We start from the raw sequence: 20,422 nt of genomic DNA, 5'->3' as shown, positions 1-20,422 counted from the left end.
CAAAGAATATGCCCAATATAAAACCATCTCCCAAACTCAACTAGCATAACAACATATGCACATGGAGATAACCAATGCTAAACCATCTCTCAAATGGACCCTCTAGAACTAACTCATGTACCATAGCTCAAGATCCATATCCATGAAAGACAAGCATAAATATAATGCAACTGAGAGAAACAATGGGCTATACCTCTCAAGTAGCAAATCGCCGAGTAGACCAAGAGTGGGGAATGAGAATGCTCATCAAGATACCCAAGTCTCCAACCAAGACTCATCTAAGAACAATCTCCTCTCAAGTCTATATCAGGTGACTGCCCCTCTGACTTCCTATAGAAACCATCAACCATCCCAACAAATACTTCTCTAATTCAAGAGAAATCAGCATCACCACCATCTCTAAGTATCCATGAGCACCTGTAACCAATCAATCCATGCCAACTCCAAATGCAACATAGCAATATCATGAAGTATCTAGCTTATGATCAGTGTACTCAATACCAAGAAACTAAACCAAGATCAATGTCAAAGTTCCAACCATGGCCTCAGGAACATAAACATGACAACATGATCTTACCATCTCAACCAAAGAGATAACATGCTCCACATGAACATACCATAACATGTCACAACTCTAAACGCGTATCAAGAGTATACCATGACATAATAATGAAACTGTCCTCACACCAAGGATAACATGCCAAATAAAAGCATAAACCACACCTTTGCCAAGAACCCTATGAGTCCTCAAGATGCAACCATCTCCACACACCATGAAGAAAACCATCTCCACATACCAGGAAGAACCATCTCCATACACCATGAAGATAACCAAGAACTCCATGAGTCCTCAAGATCTAACCATCTTCAAACACCATGAAGATAACAAGTGCACCATGCAAATGTCAAAGACGCTTCTGCAGCAACAGGATCTAAGACAAACCTCCAACATCTGCAAACACTCAATAAATATATCAATGCCAAAAACTCCCACTCAACCGTGGTACCAAGTCACCTATGGCATCATAAAATCCATCCTCTCCAAACCAAGAAGATATAAACCAAACCAAGAACTAATCCTGCACTGTCACCCCATCACTATCACAAGCTCCCACTAAACTGTGTATCCAAGCTATTTATGACATAATGATGAAAAAATAACCATCCTCTAACCATGAGAATCAACCAAAGCATCAAACCATCAAAGAACTCAAAGTGCACATCATGAGCTCCTCAAAAGAAACCAAATAACCATGATCCTCTACCAAGAAGATATACCACCATAACTGAATCAGAAATCCAAGCTAATGAACATCAAGGATGTACCTGTATAACTAATCATGTCATGCCAAAATCCATGACACCATGATCACATCCATGAACTGAGCATCTGGTTCTCAATATGTCCAACCTGTCAGCATAAAATAGTCAACCACAATCCTCTGCCATGACTATACCTGGTAACAACATCTCATCCCTTCTACATGAAGATAAAATCATGTGACTTAGGGCATAGACAACCCAAATCCAAGCCACCAATCTGAATATGCATCAATAATGAAAGATCAATGGGCAAAGACAACCCATAACCAAGCTATAAATGCAACTTGTAAGTATAGACCGCTTACAACATTGCACAACTTGTAGACCCAACAAGTCATCATGCATATCCAAACCAAACATTGATAACCATATCATCATGAGACCAAACTGAAATATGAACTGAGTATACAATGACATCAACTCTTAAATCTCCAATGCCATAAACTCACAATGTTACCATAGTCAAAATATACCTATAAACTATTTATATCAATATATCAATAAATAAATCATGCCAAACCTACACCAAATATGAACCAATGTGTAGAGCTCTCCAAGAGCTTTTCGTTGACTACTTGAAGTCCAAAATCTGACTCCGTATGCCCAAGTTATGCCCTAATTCGTGCTCAAAATAAATAACGTCTGACATTAGGGTTTTGAAAACCTGACAAAGTCTCAAAATTATAGAACCAAACCTACACCATCTTGTAGTGCTCTGAATTAGCTTTTCAATGCCTATAAGAACTCTGAAATCCGATATTCTGAGAGAAAGTTATGGCCATTTTACTAAGACAGTCTTTTTATCATATTCAGTACGATTTTTCATTTTTTATTTTTTTTCAGTGACGAAAATTCCGACGGGATTAAATTTGATGGCCATCATGGGCTGAAACCAAAAAACTCTTTCATTTTCTCTTAACATGGCCAAATTAGGGCATATTATATATCAAAATTTATGGAAATGTCGATCCGGATCCAATGGTGAGGTCTATATTTACCCAGGAGGTCATTTCTGCATGCTACCCCCCAAAACCCTCATTTAAATGAAACATCCAAAAAATCTTTTTGTCCAACAATTTCACATGCCCAAATCTTTTAACATCCCATCATAACAGCAAACCCAAAACCCTTAGATCTACAATAAATCATTCATATATCTTGCCCTTTCTATTATCGTCTCATGCATTCCCATGGATTCAATCTAGGGTTACAATAATAAAACCATAGCTCTGATACCACTTGTAAGGAAACTTGACAATAAAGAATATAACCGTTTCCACATAACCCATAATAGATCTGAAATAAACATGGAATTAAAATCCACATGCAAGAAAATAGATGACATACCCACAAAATTGTGACACAAGATATACCCTGGGAAACCCTCATTGAGGGAAAAACCCAGCCTCCAAAAGCATCCATCATCATGTATTATTCAGCAAAAATACCATTGCCATACAACCATGGAAGCCTTCATGGCCATAGCCACAACCGGGCAAACTATGTGAACAAGCATGAATCCACACATCCCATGCCATGCTTTCAACCTTCACAAATGCTCCCTTGGCTAACCTGTCAAGCCTTGTCGTGCTCGACTCTTGCCTTTTGTCTTCTCCTTGTCACTCTTTTTCTATCTCTATACAACAACTACCCTTGTGGCTGCTTATATAGTAGCAAGTCCCACAAAACCACCAAGTGGTATTACATAAACCATGTGCTAAAACCATGTGCTACCTAACCCACTGACCCCACATTTAATATTGGGCATTTAATTCTTTTCCCCAATATTAAATAATTATATAAAATATTATCACAATGTTACAATACAACTCATCAAAAATATTCCATGAGAATCTTTACATGTTGCACGTCCATCTAGGTACAACATTACATAATAAAATAAAATAACAATATTATGCAATGTGTGCAACACCCATTATCTCAACAAAAAGTTGGAATAGATTTTGAAATTCTTTGAGGCATTTCATAACTACATATTTTTCAGATCACCACTTTTTGGCACACCATGATCCTACACATACCCATTCACAATAAAATACAATATTATCAATAAGATGTAAAAATACTACTTTGGCTATTATCTACTTCATCATTCCAAAATTGACTCATGAATTTTGGGTGAGATTTTACTGGAACTAGGGTAGAAATGAATAACTGTATACAAACCTAAAACCATTAAGAAAATTTATAATTATTATTTTATTAGTTATTTTACACTTTTTGTCTTCAATCCATTTGGTTAAAAGTTCTTTTGCAAATTTCCTTTCATAGGACCTTTAACATGAGAGGCTAGAAGGAAATCATGTACAACCATAATAGGAAATTCATATTTGTGTCTTTGTGTGCAGACTTCTCATTTCGTGAAGATTCGATCATGCTTCCATGACATCTATTTAGCCAATATAATGGAGTTAGATAAGGTAATAAGGAGGGTGGAACCTTATAAGTAGTATATCATCTCCTAATTGAGAAATAAAAATCTTGAATCTCATGGTTTTATATTTGTTTATATAAATAAATTAAAAAAGTTAATCTCATTGTTGGTCTCACAAGATAAAAGGGATAATTTTTTTCTTGAGAGATCTAGTCCTCCTCTGTTCTTAGCTATGGTCAAGATCATGGTTGGCCAAAGTAAGACCTCAAGTGGTAATAAGATTTCCCTAAAGCTGAGTTAGGGAACTTTATGTAAAAAATTTGATAAGTTAAGTACATTATATCAAAAATATGAAACAATGGAATTTTTAGAAAATTGAATTTAGCTTCAAAACTACTAGTTAGCATGTGAAAGAAATTAATCTATTTGGTGAAAGAATTTTTTTTTTTAATGGGGAAAAAAACTAGGTGTATGTATGACCAATCTAATCATAATTAAATAAAAATATTTTTTAAATAAGATTCTACATAGAAGGCTCATGATTGGTAAGGTACTTATCCTTTAGGATTTTATTCCAATATTTATTTTCTTCAAAAATGTCTCAAATTTTCTTTGCCAAGAGTGTCAAATTAAATAATTTGATATAGCACAATCTAAGTCCACCAATTCCTTTTTCATTGTAGACTTTATCCCAAGCAACTAGAGCCAACCTTTTTTTGACCTCCACTTGAGACCAGAGAAAATTTCTCTATATTTTTTCTATTTTATCCAAAAACATATCTAAAATTATAAATAGACTAAGAGCATAAATAACCATGTTTTGAATTATGATTTTTCCTACTTGGTATATGAGGTAAGCTTTTAAACCAGCCTTTTTTTCATTAAATCTATCAACCATCTTAGCCCATAAGGCCAATGAATGTTTCAATCCTAAAGGAAGCCTCAAATAGTAACAAAGCATGTTCTCGACTTTACATTCCTAGATTCCAGCACTATGCCCTAGTCTAGGAATAGGAGTGTTGATAAAGAAGATGCATCATTTCTCCTAATTAAACAATTATCCCAAGGCCTTAATGCACACTTGAAGGAAATCTTTAAAGTTTCTTGCTCTCATAATCAAAGATTCCACCATCATAATTTTATCATCAGCACATTTCTCATGAGATTAAGTGAGGTGATCATAAGAAAGTTGAATGCTTGCTACCAGACCATCAAACACATGAGAACTGGAAAATCTACCTAGTTTCTCAATTGTAATTGCAACAAAGGATAAGATAAAGAGGATCTCCTTGTCTCACTCTTTTTCTAGTTTTGAAAAAAGTTTAAGAGGAACCATTAACTATGATCATTGAAAAGGACATCTCAACCAATTGTGAAACAAGCTAAATTAAATCATTCCCAAACCCAAAATTCTTTAATACTTTGAACTTAAAGTCCTGGTCAACTCTATGATAAGGTTTAGACAAGTCAATCTTGTGGAGAAAACCCTGTGAATTTGAAGTATTAGTAGAGTGTATCACCTCATGGACTTTGATAATGGAACCCAAAATTTTCCCGCTCAAAATAAAACCATTTTGTTCTAATCAAATAATCAAAGGCAAAATAAACAACAATCTTGAGGTCATGACTTTAGGGAACACGTTATATGCGAAATTGTACAAACTAGTCAATCTATATGTTGTCACCATTCTAGTGCCCTCTTTCTTAGGGATCAAAACTATAAAAGTAGAATTTTTTTCTTTAAGGTGCTTCATAGATACAAACAAATCTCTAACAACTACACACATCTCTAACCCCACTGACTTGAAAATTTGTTGAAAGAGAAAAAAAATGTAAACCATCAACCCCTAGGAACTTCTCTCCTTCAAAAGAAAACACCTCATTTTTTATGACATTCATTGAAGGAATAGAAACCAAAATTTTATTAATGTTGTCATCTAGTATCAAAGGAATGGAAGCCAAAAGTTTTTTTTGACTTTTAGGGAAAAGATTAGAACTGTTTTGTTTAAAAATTGGAGAAGAAATCCACAAAAGATTTAGAAAGATCCCCATTAGATTGCAAATATCCTATCTCTAAAGTGATATTTAAAATCCTTTTGGAAGTTCTATGTTCAGACATCATCAGATGAAAAACCCTAGTGCTCCTCTCTCCACTCTTCAACTAGAGGGTTCTTGATCTTTATCTTTAGTGAATCTTCTCTTTGGCCACGATATCATGATACGTCACAACTAAATATTTTTCCTCCTCAAATTTACCCTAATAATCCCCATCTACTTGGATAGCCTTTAGTATTTTCATCTAGGTCCTTTTTTATGTTAGTTCTTTGGTGAAAATATTCTAAAAGTTTCCTTGTTCAAAGATTTGACTTTACTTTTAATATGATTGATTTTTTATGTATCCTAAACATGGTCAATCCATGAACCATCACCTTCCACCAATCATAAACAAGAATATCAAACATGGGTGTTCCATCTACATCCTTTCAAACCTAAAAGGAAAATTATGCTTGATGGCCAAGGGATCAACCAAAAATTATATCAAGAAGTGATGAAACTTGATCTTAGCATGATAGAAGAAAGTGAACAATAAAAACTATTGAGCCCATAAATAGTTTGTTATCAATATATTTTACTATTATTTACATTTTTAATTTCTATAAAATTCTATTGATTTGAGGAAGTTGTAAAATTATTTTATTTTGCTAAAATGTAAGTTTCTTAACATTGTAACATTTAAGAAAGGTTAAAAGCTTCATTATGAGAAATCTACAAGCATCTCCTATCCTACCTTTTGATTTCCAATTATGGATGATTCTGTAGGAATCTTTGAGGAATATGTCAAGGATTTATTGCTAATTTGGCCACCCATCTTCAAGAGTGAAACACACCTTGCTTCATCACTCTTCCTCTAATGTTTGTAGGGATATCAATTTTAAATTTCAAAAAAAATACTAATTTACTCATACTATACAACTTGAGGAATTATGTTGCAAGAAGTGATATTGACAAGCTCCCATATAGACTCCTATAATTACATTTAGCTCTTTCAAACTCATATTTTCAATACCAATCTTTCACAATTGATATGGTACACTCATTGACATTTTTCATTCTTATACACATACAACTTTTGTTTTCTTACAATGCCATTTCACTAGCCAAAAGTATGTTCACTTTTTTTTTTGCATATGAATTATTTGCTAACAAGGTCTTGTACACATAAATATTTCTCAATAGAGCATAAATTTATATAAAATATATGTCATATGTCCATGCGGTTGTCAATCCTATCTAGTCCTCCCAAATTTGAGACTTGTGAATTAAAGGAAAATTTCTTAGGTTCAAAATTTTAAAAAATAAGAATATATTTATGGAATTTACATCTCATTACTTATAAATAAAATCAATTTATATATCTTTTGAAGAAGAAGAAAAACTAGTAGTCATATATCAGAGACCAATTTAAATGCTTATCTTTTTCCAAACAAAGCAAAGAAAAGGATTATCTTCCTTTAGGATATATACTTCCTATTAGGGACCACTTTAGCTTGAATTTTCTACTAGAAAATCTAAAACTAATATTATTATGTTTAGAGAAAGTGTAAACAAATAGTATTGTGTTTTCTCAAGAAAATTTAACATTCTTTTATTATCTTATGTTAAAAAGGAATAAAGGCAATAGTTTGTTGCCTTATTCTTTAGCAAGCTTTAAAATAGTGTTTGGGAAACATTGATGAACATTACAATTATTAAAATAAAATGTGCCAAAAAAGGAACACACATTAAATTCATCCCAAAATACCAAAATATTAATAATTATTGTACCTTATAAACCTTTAATGATATGCTGAAAGTATTATAGTCAATGCTTGTATTTGCAGCTAAACATATATTTTTCTAATGATTTTATTTATTAAATAAATAAAATTATCATATTACCATATTAGTAATAAAATAGGTAAGAATAATATTATTTTTATATTTAATTTTTAAATATATTACATTAGAGGTAAATAAGATATATTTTTAAAATTGATGAAATCTAGAAAATATAAAACTATATTTTAAAGTTACAAGGAGAAGGAAATCTTAAAGATTAATTCTAATATTCATATTCTTTAACTCTATCTTTTAACTTTTCAATTTATTTTATAATTTTTTTTCGTTATTAGTCATATTTTACGTTTTTATACAATTAAATATAGAGGTGCTAATATCATTTATAAGTGTATGGGATTTATGCTTGAACCCTAATATTTAATAATCAACATTTTTCTCATTTCTTTGTTCATAGTATAAGTGGTTATGTTATTTATATAAAGTGTAATGGTTTCTTACAAGTGTATTAAAATACATGTATGTAAGAGTATCTTGTTAAAGCCTTCATATTTAAATAATAATAAATGTATATTTGTGTCAATAAATTTAATTAGAATTTTCAAAATAATAATTAATATCTCTAAATTTTTAACCATTATCTAGGTATACTTAACATAAGTCTTGATAATATTTTTATAATATTATAAGAATAATTTTAATCACAAATATACATAGAAATATTTTCTAGAAGTATTTGTGTGTATGTATGTGTGTGTCTAGACATACATGCATGTACTACAAATATGCACATAAACATATATACACATATATGTAAGCACATCCTACACTCATACACATAAATGTAATTTTTATAAAAGATTTTTTATTGTTATAGTCAATCATAACATGAAAGGTTGATATATTTTATGATAGAATGTATAATATTAAGACAATATATAAATGATCTATAAGTTATAATATAGAGAATCAAATCTTGAAGATCAATTGTACTAGGTCTATATTTCAACACTAATCCTTAAGTTTTCATTGTTTTTTATTTTTTTTTTGTCACTTCATTGGTTGCATTGCAAGTGATCATCCCATTAATATAAAGATGCAATGATGATTTATAAGTGTAGGAGATAGATGTTTCAAACCTAATATTCAATATTCTTATTTTTTACTTTTTTCTTGATTCATTGATTATTTTTAAAATATTATCAAATCTTGAAGATCAATTGTACTAGGTCTATATTTCAAAACTAATCTTTAAGATTTCATTGATTTTTTATTTATTTTTTGTCACTTCATTGGTTGCATTGCAAGTGATCATCCCATTCATATAAAGATGCAATGATGATTTATATGTGTAGGAGATACATGTTTTAAACCTAATATTTAATATTATTATTTCTAATAATTTTCTTGTTTCATTGATTATTTTTTATGTATTCATTATATTAAAAAAGAGGTATAATGGTTGTTTATAGGTGTAAGAGATGCATGTTTCAACTTTAATTTCTAATATTCTAGTTTGACTATATTTTTCTTGCTTCATTATTTATATTCTAAGTGCTAACCCCATTATTATAAAGTTGCAATGGTGATTTAGAGGTGTAAGGGTTGACATGTATGTAATGGTAATTTATCAAAGGCTTAATAATCAAATAATTAAAATGAAAATTTATGTCAAAAACTCACATTTTGTCATCTATTGAGGGTTTCTTATACAGGGGTTATTAATCATGCAATTAAGCATAAATTTGTGTCAAAAACTTATGTTTTGAGGGTACAAATGTGACATTTTAATTAATCAAGTGTATAATTAATATCTTAAAACAGCATGTTACCTCTAAAATATTGATGAATACAGTCTTATTTATCTATGGGTGTAATTATGAATGTTACCAACACATCCATCTTTAGAAAAAATTGCATATTTGTGCATGTATTTAGAATAAGGACACACCCTTTAAAACAAAAGAAATCATAACAACTAAAAAAAAAAGGGTTGTTTGTAAAGGATATATGTTTCAAATTCAATCTCTAATATTCTAGTTTGACTATTTTTTCCTTGCTTCATTGTTTATATTCTAAGTGCTTACCCCATTAATGTATAGTTGCATTGGTGATTTATAGGTGTAAGAGATGACATGAATGTAAGGGCGAATAAAGCTTAATAATCAAATAATTAAAATGCAATTTTATTATCAAAAACTCATTTTTTGCTACACATTGAGGGCAGCTTATCAAAGACTTGTTAATCAAGTAATTAAATGTAAATTGATGTCAAACGATAATTTTTGAGGGTATGAATGTGGCATTTTAGCTAATCAAAAGTATGATTATTAGCTTAAAATAAGATGTTACCACTAAAATATAGATGAATAGTGTCTTCTTTATCTATAGACATGAATACAAATGTTACTAACATATCAATCTTTAGAAAAAATTACATATTTTCGCATCTACTTAGAATAAGGACACACCCTTTGAATCAAAAGAAATTATAACAACTAAAATAAAAGTTGGTTGTGAAGGGAATTGAGAGCACCCTTGAAAATCATCTAAGATTAATATGCACATCATGTATCCAATAGTTCTTTGAATAACTTTTGATAAAAATATATAAATGAACACTACTATGCAATAAAAGTGAAAACAAACATAGTTGATTTCCCCCATGGTTAAAACCTTAAAGGAAAGTGATTACAATTTATCGATTTAAATAAATTTTAGCAGCATTACAACAAATAGATTATTTTTCTACAATCATAAAACTAGAAGAATGAGATAGAATAGAGAACACATATATACGTGGGGAAAATCTTTCTAGGTAAAAACCTCACCCTCTAGACCATCAAGCTAATGTATTATTCAAGAACAAGTTAGAATACATTTTTAGTCTTAACATGGAGATATACATCTTGCTCCATTTTGGAGAATATCTAGCAGCATAACCCTATGCAAATAACTTCTCATCTCTCTGTTAATTCTCTACAACAATGCTTTATATATATAGAATTTTTGTACAAGAGGAAACAATTTCTAAAGTGTCTACATTCAACACATCTACAAATTATTTTAGAAACTTCCTTATGCACAACCCTTGCATGAAAAAAAGCATAAGAGAATAAATTGCCAAAAAATAGAAGGTTTTTATTTTTCTACTGCAAGTCTTTTCTTGTCAAAGAATCCAACTTCATTTAGCAACTTTTTGAGAAAGTACACATATAGAAATAAATCATGGTGAGACTGAGCCACCTTATCCCAAGAGATTGTGTTGTATTGTCTCCATTCTCCTTTGTATGTGGATATTGATGAACATGAAATTGAAAACTATCACTTATTATAACTCAATATGATTTAAATGAGATAAGCATATTAAGAATGATATTCCTTAACATATTTAATATTTAATGTAGAGAGGCATTCTACAATGGCAGAATGGGTGGAGTGGGATGGTGTGAATGTGTTAATGTTAACTTTTATTTTTCTAGGTTAAATTTGACAACCATATACATGTCAAAAGTTTAAATCTTATTATAAATAGAAAATACTTTTAATAGAAATTTAATAAATACCACATAAAATATTTGTTTAAATCATCCAATTTTTTTAGAAATTAAAATAAAAAGCTTAAGTTAGTAAAAAAATAAATAAATGGAAATAAAGTAAATATTTTAAAAATTAAAAAAAAAAGATTAAAAAAAAAATTTAGATGTAGCAAATTAAATTTTTATTCTATAGTGGATATCTATCGACATTTGTTAAGATAGATTTGTTTAATATATCTATATTGGTTTTTATAAAAGACAAAATATAGTAGTTAGTATTTTTAATATTTAATTTAAAATGTTACTTATAAAAATTAAAGACATCCTTACAATTTCAATCTCTTAGGTATAATTTTTTATGGAGATACGGGTATAGTTGCAATTCCTAGAGCTTGTGTAGAACAAAACAAAACAAAGTAGCATAAAGAGTGAAAATGGAGCTAGAAAAAATATAGCAACAAAACAAGATTGAACATATCAAATATACACACTTTATTATTAAAGCACTATAATTTTTCTTCTTGCACTTACAAATGAGAGGAATGCTCTATTTATAGAGCTTATACATATTTCTAGAGACTGTTGAGAACCTTCACGAAAGGAAGCATTCTAGAGATTTCTAAGAAGGAAGCTTCACGAGATAAGTAGAAAGTTTTGGAGTATGCATTAAATGTATTCCTACCATTGAATAAATAAACATTATTCCAACACCCTCTCTTAATTTCTACCACTAATGGATCTATATGTGGGAGAAATTAATCAAATAGGACATGGGTCTTGACATCAAGCCATTTTAGGTACCCATTTACCACATACGATTTTGGTTCCTAGTATCATTATCACTTTATTCCTCTTGTCATTATACTTTTGATTTTTTACTAGTTCACCCATAACCATTTGGGATTTTCCAACTAATACAATTTCTTTTTTCTTTAAGTTTTTCACCCAAGCAAGTGATTATGGATTACCATAAACCATTCAAAGGCTTGGCACAAATATCATCTCAATAATGAGGAAACTATCTTTAGGATTTTCTCCTTTATGAAATCTCATTCTTCATGGATGTCTTACTGAACAACGATTCTGATTTTCTCAAACCATTTGTACTCCTTGAGAATTCACATTTTGATGGATTTTAATTATTTCTCACACTTGAAGATTTGTATTTAAACAAACCTTTGATTGTATTGACAATCTTTTGTGAACTTGATCCATAGCTCCATCCAAAGTCCATTTTAAAGCACTTGCCCATACAAATATTTTTGCACTTTCTATTCCAACACATCTTTTCACTATGACTCTTTAAGCCACAAATATTACATGGATGTAGATCCCAATACTTGTCTTCTGTGTGTCCTTTCCTATTACAATTTGCACATTGCATATATTGTTTACTTTGAACAAATTTTCTTGAACCAATGAAATTATTTCTTTCATCTGTTGCATATCCTAGTCCTTCAACCTTTGATCTCATTGTTGATAGAATCGGTTCTATGATTCCTTGTTCATGTTTTCCCAATCCTTTACCTTTGTAACCTATTTTCTTCATGATATTTCAACCAACATTCCTATTATCACAACTAGTAGTATTTGATGCCACATTTTAATACTCTTTCTTACATTCTTTATCACAAACAACTTCAACAGAATCATACTTTTCTAGTGGTGAATTCAAGTCATCTATACTACATGAAACATCATATAATAATTTTGTCTTCACATGTGTATTTCTTTCAATAACTGATTGAATTAGTCTATCCTTTAACAAGTCATTCTCTTCTTTTAGTCTCTTCATTTTGTCCTTTAATTCTTCATTTCTTTTCTTAACATCATCAAACATCTTTAATTTTTGTTCTAATTCTCCATTTGCTTCTATATAAACATTAATCTGATCTATAAAGCTACATCTTTCTACACTTAGTTCATTTCTTAGTTTTGTCAATTCTCTTTGGAAAACATCATTTTCACATATTACTCTTGCATTTTCTTTCTTTAACTTCATTAATTCTTCTTCTAAATGATTGGTCCTCTCCTTTCTAACTCTTCTAGCTTTTCCCATTGAGATGAAACACTCTCTCTCTCTCTCTCTCTCTCTCTCTCTCTCTCTCTCTCTTGTCAAATTCTTTACAATTTCTCAGATCTTTAAAAAAATACATTTACCAAACAATTATTATTCTATTAATTGTAACCTTCCAATCCAAGCTATACACAATTCTTAACACTCTTTGTTAACATCAAAAATTATCATCAAATCTCATGCGTACCTTGATTCATTTTTTTGACACTCCTGGTAGCGATTTGCAAACTTTGATCACTTTCAACCTTGGTCAGGAGCTGAAGATGCATAACCCTTTTTTTAAAAATACACTTCAATGTGCTCTGTAGACACAGTGGTGCCCTTTTAGAATCCTTACGAACTAGCTGCTCCAAATAATGCTTACTTTGCTTGCTCTTTCTTCCGACTAGGCCAATCATTTTATCAAATTAGACTTTAGTAGCATTTCTCTTCTGTGGGAATTTTTTTTTACAACCAGCAATCTGGTAATTATAGAATTTTAAATTTGCAAACAAGTCAGAATTTGACATAACAACAAAAATAGCACAACCCATGAATCATAATACACTCTGATACAATGTTGAACTAAATAAAACAAAATAGCATAAAGAGGTAAACCAGAGCTAGAAAAATATAACAGCAAAACAAGATTGAACATATCAAATAAACACACTTTAAGCATTATATTTTTTTTCCTTGCACTTAAAGCTGAGAGGAATGCTCTATTTATAGAGCTTATACATGTTTCTAGAGACTTCTTGAGAAGCTTGAAGAAAGGAAGCATTCTAAACATTTCTAAGAAGGAAGCCTCACGAAATAAGTAGAAAGTTCTGGAATATGCATTAAATGTATTTCTACTACTGAATAAATAAACATTATTCCAACAACTTGATTAAAAGAAATTTGAATTTTGATCTAACAACCTTTGTTTAATCGTTCCCAACACCCTCCATAGGGGAGCGGGAAAATTATAAGAAATGTTTGGCCTATATATATCCCTAAAACCGTCGGCTTTCCCTTTTCCATTGTCTCACACTCGTATAGATATTCACAAATGTATGTGAAAGCATGAAGACATATTATTTATAAACGAGGGAGGTGCCTCCCAAATGCACTAGGAGAGTCTAATGTAACCAACCCTTAGCACCAGTGCAAGATAACAATAAAAACTTGCGGCAGTTGCTTTTCTCAACGTCGTTTTTCTCTGGTACAGCAACTTCAAGCCGAAAGTGTTTGCCGACGACCACAAAGTGGTTTCTTTGGTAAGCCTCCCTAAAAACGAGTTGCTGACAGGTTAGGATACACGGTTTTGAATATTATCCAAGTTGCTTAGCATGCGTTTATTTTAATATTTGTGGCAGACAATAGTGTTAAATATATAATAAAACCTTTAATAACAGTCTTATCAAACGATAACTATTGTTTGTGGGGGTTAAAAGCCTTGAACCTTCAACATTTTCTATCATTTCCTTCAATTTTCAAGCAATTTTTTTGTTTTGTTTTGCAAATTTATGTCTTTATAAGTCGCCTAACTTCGTTGAGAAATGCACCCAAGAGATAATCAGCTCGCCAGAGCACAAGAGTCTGGACTCTTTGCAGTTGGAGATAAAAGTACAGAGAGATTAATGGCCCTCTATAGACGCTTTGTATTTGCGACTATGTTGCTTCTTATTACTCTCTCATTATTTCGGTCAACATTCTCTCGTCGCTGCGGCAGGCCAGCAGGAAAACGTAAGCATTTCTCCTTGCTTCTTAATTATTTAATTAACGTGAAAAATTAGGAACGGATCTTTTGTTTCTTGATTTCAAATATTATGAACGAATGCATTGTGTTCAGAAGTTGGTGGACATTTGGCTATTTATTTGTCATGATTTGGGTGACTTGTCTATAAAGATCTGATCATGTTTATTAATCATTCGGTTATCAACTACAGTTTCTCTTATTAAAATAAAGACCAAGATTCATAAATATAATAGAAGTGGCCATTACAAATGCAAAGTAGTCTTATGAATACAATTTGAATATGATTGTAACATGTTTTCAGTGGACAAGAATTTGATGTAAGAGATTTAATTGTGAATGGAAATGGAAAAGTCTGTTATATATTTCAGATTTGTTTTTAGATGAATTATTAATATTAAATGACTATTTAATCAAATTGTATAATAATAAAATAAATTATTTTCTAAATAAATAATTAATCAAAAAATTTAAACAAATTATTGTTGAAAATCTATATCATTTTGTTTTTCTTTTATCTGAAATGTTTGTATAGTGGATTAGCTTTGGTTATATAATTTGTGTATGGAAAGCTAAATACTAGCATTGTTGGTTAGATAGATAATTATGATTTGCATATATGAAAATAATAGTTTGAAAAAAAATAAAATTAGTCACTAATTTGTAGTATTTAATAAATGTAAAATCTATTTTTATTTTCTACTTATTTTCTAATATAGGTGGTAAGTTAAGTATGGAATACTTGAAGGCACAACATAATGAAGGCATCACTAAAAGAGTTCTTATAAACTCTACAAGTGACCAAGCTTTGTCAAAGGTTTTCTTGGATAATAATTGTATTTCCATTTGATTTTAGTTTTGCAATACTAAAATAAGGCTAATTGAATTATTTTATGTCAATTTCAAATTAGTTGACTTATCCACAAATATAGGGGGAAAGTAACATTCAAGAAAATGCAAAATTTGGATTGTTGAGATAAATAAAGATGAAGCCAAAACTTCAATGTAAGAGACAAATTCCTAGAGGTCCAGAATCTCAGCACCATTAAGAAAGCTCTATACAAATAATAAATAAAGATGCTCCTACTAGAATGAGTGAAACTACTTTGTTTGAGTTTTCTCATAGTCCAATTTGTATGTTGACAGTTGGAAATTAATTACTCTAGTTTCTATGAAATGTCAAGTGGGAAGAATAATACTTAATGTCTAAGTTAAAACTAGGCCTATAAGAATAGCTTTGCATTATGCTACATGAGTATTATAGAGTTTGGAATTTGGATGTGGAATTTCATGATAAACTATATAAATCTTTGATGTGTTCAAGACCTCCATGTATTGTGGTCTTTGTAATGAAGTCTTCATTTGTAACCTATTGTGTAGTTTATCCTTGATCACTCAATCAAGAAGTGTTTATAATTACTTTGAATGAATGGAATGTTTAATCTACTTTTGGAGTAATTTTTTTTTGTTTTGTTTCATTTTCTTTATTTGTTCTCACAACCTATTCTCTATAACCATGGTTAAAGTTTTAAAAGAAAAGAATATATAGATGCTACAATAAGAGAAGAAACCCATAGTTTATGAAGTTTCCATTTTCTTTATAAAAAAGAGCTATTGTGTCTTTTTATGAGAGAGTTTTCTTTTTCTAATATTGACAATGCAAGGTTTTGAACTAATGACATTGCCAAAGGAAGTGATGCCAATTCACCATTGTACTTTGGGTGGCTCTTGTCATGAGAGAGTTGTCATATAGAAAAATTGCATCCAAAGAAACTGATTAGCCTAAATGTAAATGGAATCCTTTACCATGTTTAAAGAAATACTAAGTTTTGAAAAGGAAGTAGTCCAAGTTGAGAGAACAAAGACAATATTTTTAACAATGTAGATGTCATCTCTTAAAAGGTGAAACCAACTCTCTACGATATATATATTTATATAGACAGATAGATACACACACACACACACACACACACACACACACACACACACACACACACACACACACACACACACACACACACACACACACACACACACACACACACATTAGTGGTTGAATTTAAAGGAGAGATTTCTTAAATTTGATCTATCCACTTTCATAAAGAGTTCAAAAGAATAACAGTTAATGCCTAAGTTAGAACTAAATATCAAAAAATAGTTTTTGAACAAATATTCTATAATTTATAATCAACATGTAGAATTGCATGATAAGATTTAAATATATTTAATTCATTCAACATATCTATGTATGAAGGCATTCACAATGCTTTTTTTGTCTATGATATTTTGATCAATAGATTTGTGATTACCTAGTTAATGAGTGTTTGTAATTACTTTAATGAATGGAATGTTTTGAATGGGTTTTAAGGAATATATTTATTTATTTTAAGTTCCTCAACTATAACAATAACCACTTTTAGAATGATTGTTATTTTACTTGTAAAGAAATTTTTTTGTTCTCCTCTATAATGAGTAATTATAAAGAAGTTAATTTTGGATTACCAAATGTAGACAAATTTAATTTTCCTACATGAAATGTGCACTATCTATTACATTGTTAACTATACTCACATAAGTTAGTGCATTCTATAATATTGACCTTTTGGGATCTCCAATTATATTCAACAACCTTTACTTCTTTCTATGTCATCCAATGTCCTCATTGTAGAAGCTTTTGGTTAATTTTTAATCCATATGTATTCTCTAGTAAAGAGAATTTATCTTCCCAATGTTCAAAATTACATAGCTAATGGCCATTCTATCAATAATTTTTTAAAAGTTGTTATTGAAGATGAAAAATCACATCATAAAATGTCTCTCATTTAGAATGCTTAAAAGAGGCAATTTTTCTTCCTTGAACAAGTTGGCTCAAAAATTTAGTATAAGTTGGATTGAACAAATAGTTTTTTTTTCATACCCTTTTCTTTGTTCATTTTTTCTTCCTCTTTGTCAAATTTTTACTATCAAGGTTGATTAAAAAAAACTTAACATTGAATGACTAAGTTCATTTTGTTGGATTAAAAAAATTCAATTTTCCTTGTTTCGATTGCTAGCCATGTTTACAATTCATCATATTTGGTTCTATCAATAACTTTTTATTTGAACATTGAAAAAATCACTTTATGATTTCTCAAATTTTCCTAGGATTGTCACTAGATTTTTTATTGAGTTTTTTTAGGTGTAATTTTTCTTCTATTGGTGTTTGAGGTAGTTTCCCTTCTTTTAGGTCACCATTAATGAATTTTATTTTGTGATTCATAGAAGGAAATGAGTCCTCAGAAAGGTCAATAGGAGTTGAATAATCTCCTTTATCTTGTACGTTAACCTTGAAAAAGATTGATTGGGGAAATCTTTTCACCATGTGAGAGCCCATATAGATTCAAAGCATATTTAGTATCAAAAGCATTGAGAAATATTATGATTGAATATAGTCATTGATTTCTGGATAGAAATTTATTTATACACTAGTCTTTTTGTCAAGAAATATTTTATGTGGTAGTCTCAAATAACTTATTTTAAATTATTTTCTCCATTTAGGATTTCATGGATTTGTTTACTTATGTGATTTTAAATTGTTGCTAGTACTAATTCATTATAGTGCAAAATATTTTCTCTTTCAATAGAATTCAAAATGAAATACAAGATTGTCAATAAAATGTCCAAAGAATCCTTTAGCTATTGTCTGTGTTATCCTTCCCGAATTGATTTGTGGTTTTTTTTTTGAGATTTTACTAACCAAGTTAAAAATAATTTAGTATATAGAATCCTAAAATTATCCATGTCCAAAGATATCTGATTTTACTCTATTGTATGTTGTTAAATAAATATATATTTATTATTTGATTAGGTTTTTTACTCTTTATTCCCTTCTATCCATTTGGTTAAAGCTTAATTTGGGTAGTTTCTCTCACAATAACATTGACATGGGAGGTTGTAATGAAAATGTGTCGAATGATGATAGGAATTCATATTTGTGTATTGATTTTATCTTGTGCAACCTTCTCATTTTTTGGAGATTGTGTCAGCCTTCCATGACATATGTATAGACAATAAAAAGTAAGTTAAATAAGCTCATAATAAAGGGTGAAAACTAGAAGTAATATATCATCTCCTAAATGATAAGCCCAAATATAGTACTTTATGGTTTTACATGAGGTTGGACAAACAAATTAATTAGTGAGCCTCATTGGTAATATAATAGCACAAATAAATGACTTATTTGTTTGAGACAAGTAGTCTTCTCTTGTGGTTGGCTATGTTCAAGATTATGGTGGGCCAATGTAAGCCCTCTAGTTGCAGAATTATTTTATAAAAGTGGTGTTAGGAAACTTTATTTGTTTTTTTTTAATAATTTACAAAAATTATATTAAAAAATATGTACCAATACAATATACAAAAAATTATTTTTAGTTTCTAAACTACTAATTTCTTTTTTAAAGATATAAAATATAAGATTTTAATATAGGAGCATGGAAGTATTTGGAAAATGATAAACAAATAGGTATATGTATGATCAACCTAACCTCAATATAATTATGATATTTTTTTTATCAAATCCTATATAAGTATAAGAGTCATGCTTGAATGTGATGCATATTGAAATATTTTTCAAATTAAATAATTAACTATGGGTATTCTAATAAAACTAATTTTTAATATTGAAAAACTATGTATCCAACCACCATAACTTGGTCTAAACTTAAACCAACACATTGTTTTATCCTATCTAGCATTTGAAGCATATTTCAAATTTAAAAAAAGTTATATCATTGGATAGTTATAGGTTTTTTTAATTAGTGTATCAATAAAGTCATTATACATAATTAATTTGGTTAATGAATGATAAGTATATATCAAAATGGTAAAAAATTATAAAATATGTGACCGGATTCAACATATAAGTTTATATATATATATATATATATCCTCACCACTAGTTTTAATTTGAAATTGTGTTGATATGACCTTGGTTCATGTGCATGTTGTGCAGATGTTATTTTCTTCATTCCTATAGGATCGACACGTACCTACCAATGATATGGGAATGACTTGGGTTCGGTTTGATCTATGGATATAGAGAAAATGGATGACTTTTTTAAGCAATCCAAATGAAATTGATCTTTAAGCCGAGGCTTTGTACAAGAACTTTTCTCCTTAAAAAGTTTATTTATACTAGAAATGTTGTCATTATTCAATGGTTTTTTAATTTAAAACACATTTAACAAAATTTTTCAAATAAATTTCTAGAAATTAATCTTTACCCTAGGAGAAGAGAAATGATTTTTTTTTAAATACTAGTTAGATTGAGGATAGTAGAAGCTCAACAATTTTCATGCATACTCATTATATGGTAATAGAATAAGTGATTCATCTTTCTATTTTGTAATAACATATCCTATAATATAATGTAAAACTATTTACCGATTCACATTATGTTGTGTGCTATTGTGGTAGAGAAAAAGAATAGTTCTTTTACACAGAGGATCTGCCCATGTTATATTAAAAAGAGTGTATATTTTTTTTTTATAGAA

The sequence above is a fragment of the Cupressus sempervirens genome, chromosome 2, assembly GCF_028749045.1.
Source record: "Cupressus sempervirens isolate cs-2001-9-10 chromosome 2, ASM2874904v1, whole genome shotgun sequence".
NCBI lineage: Eukaryota > Viridiplantae > Streptophyta > Pinopsida > Cupressales > Cupressaceae > Cupressus > Cupressus sempervirens.
Note: the sequence above shows the minus strand (reverse complement) of the source record.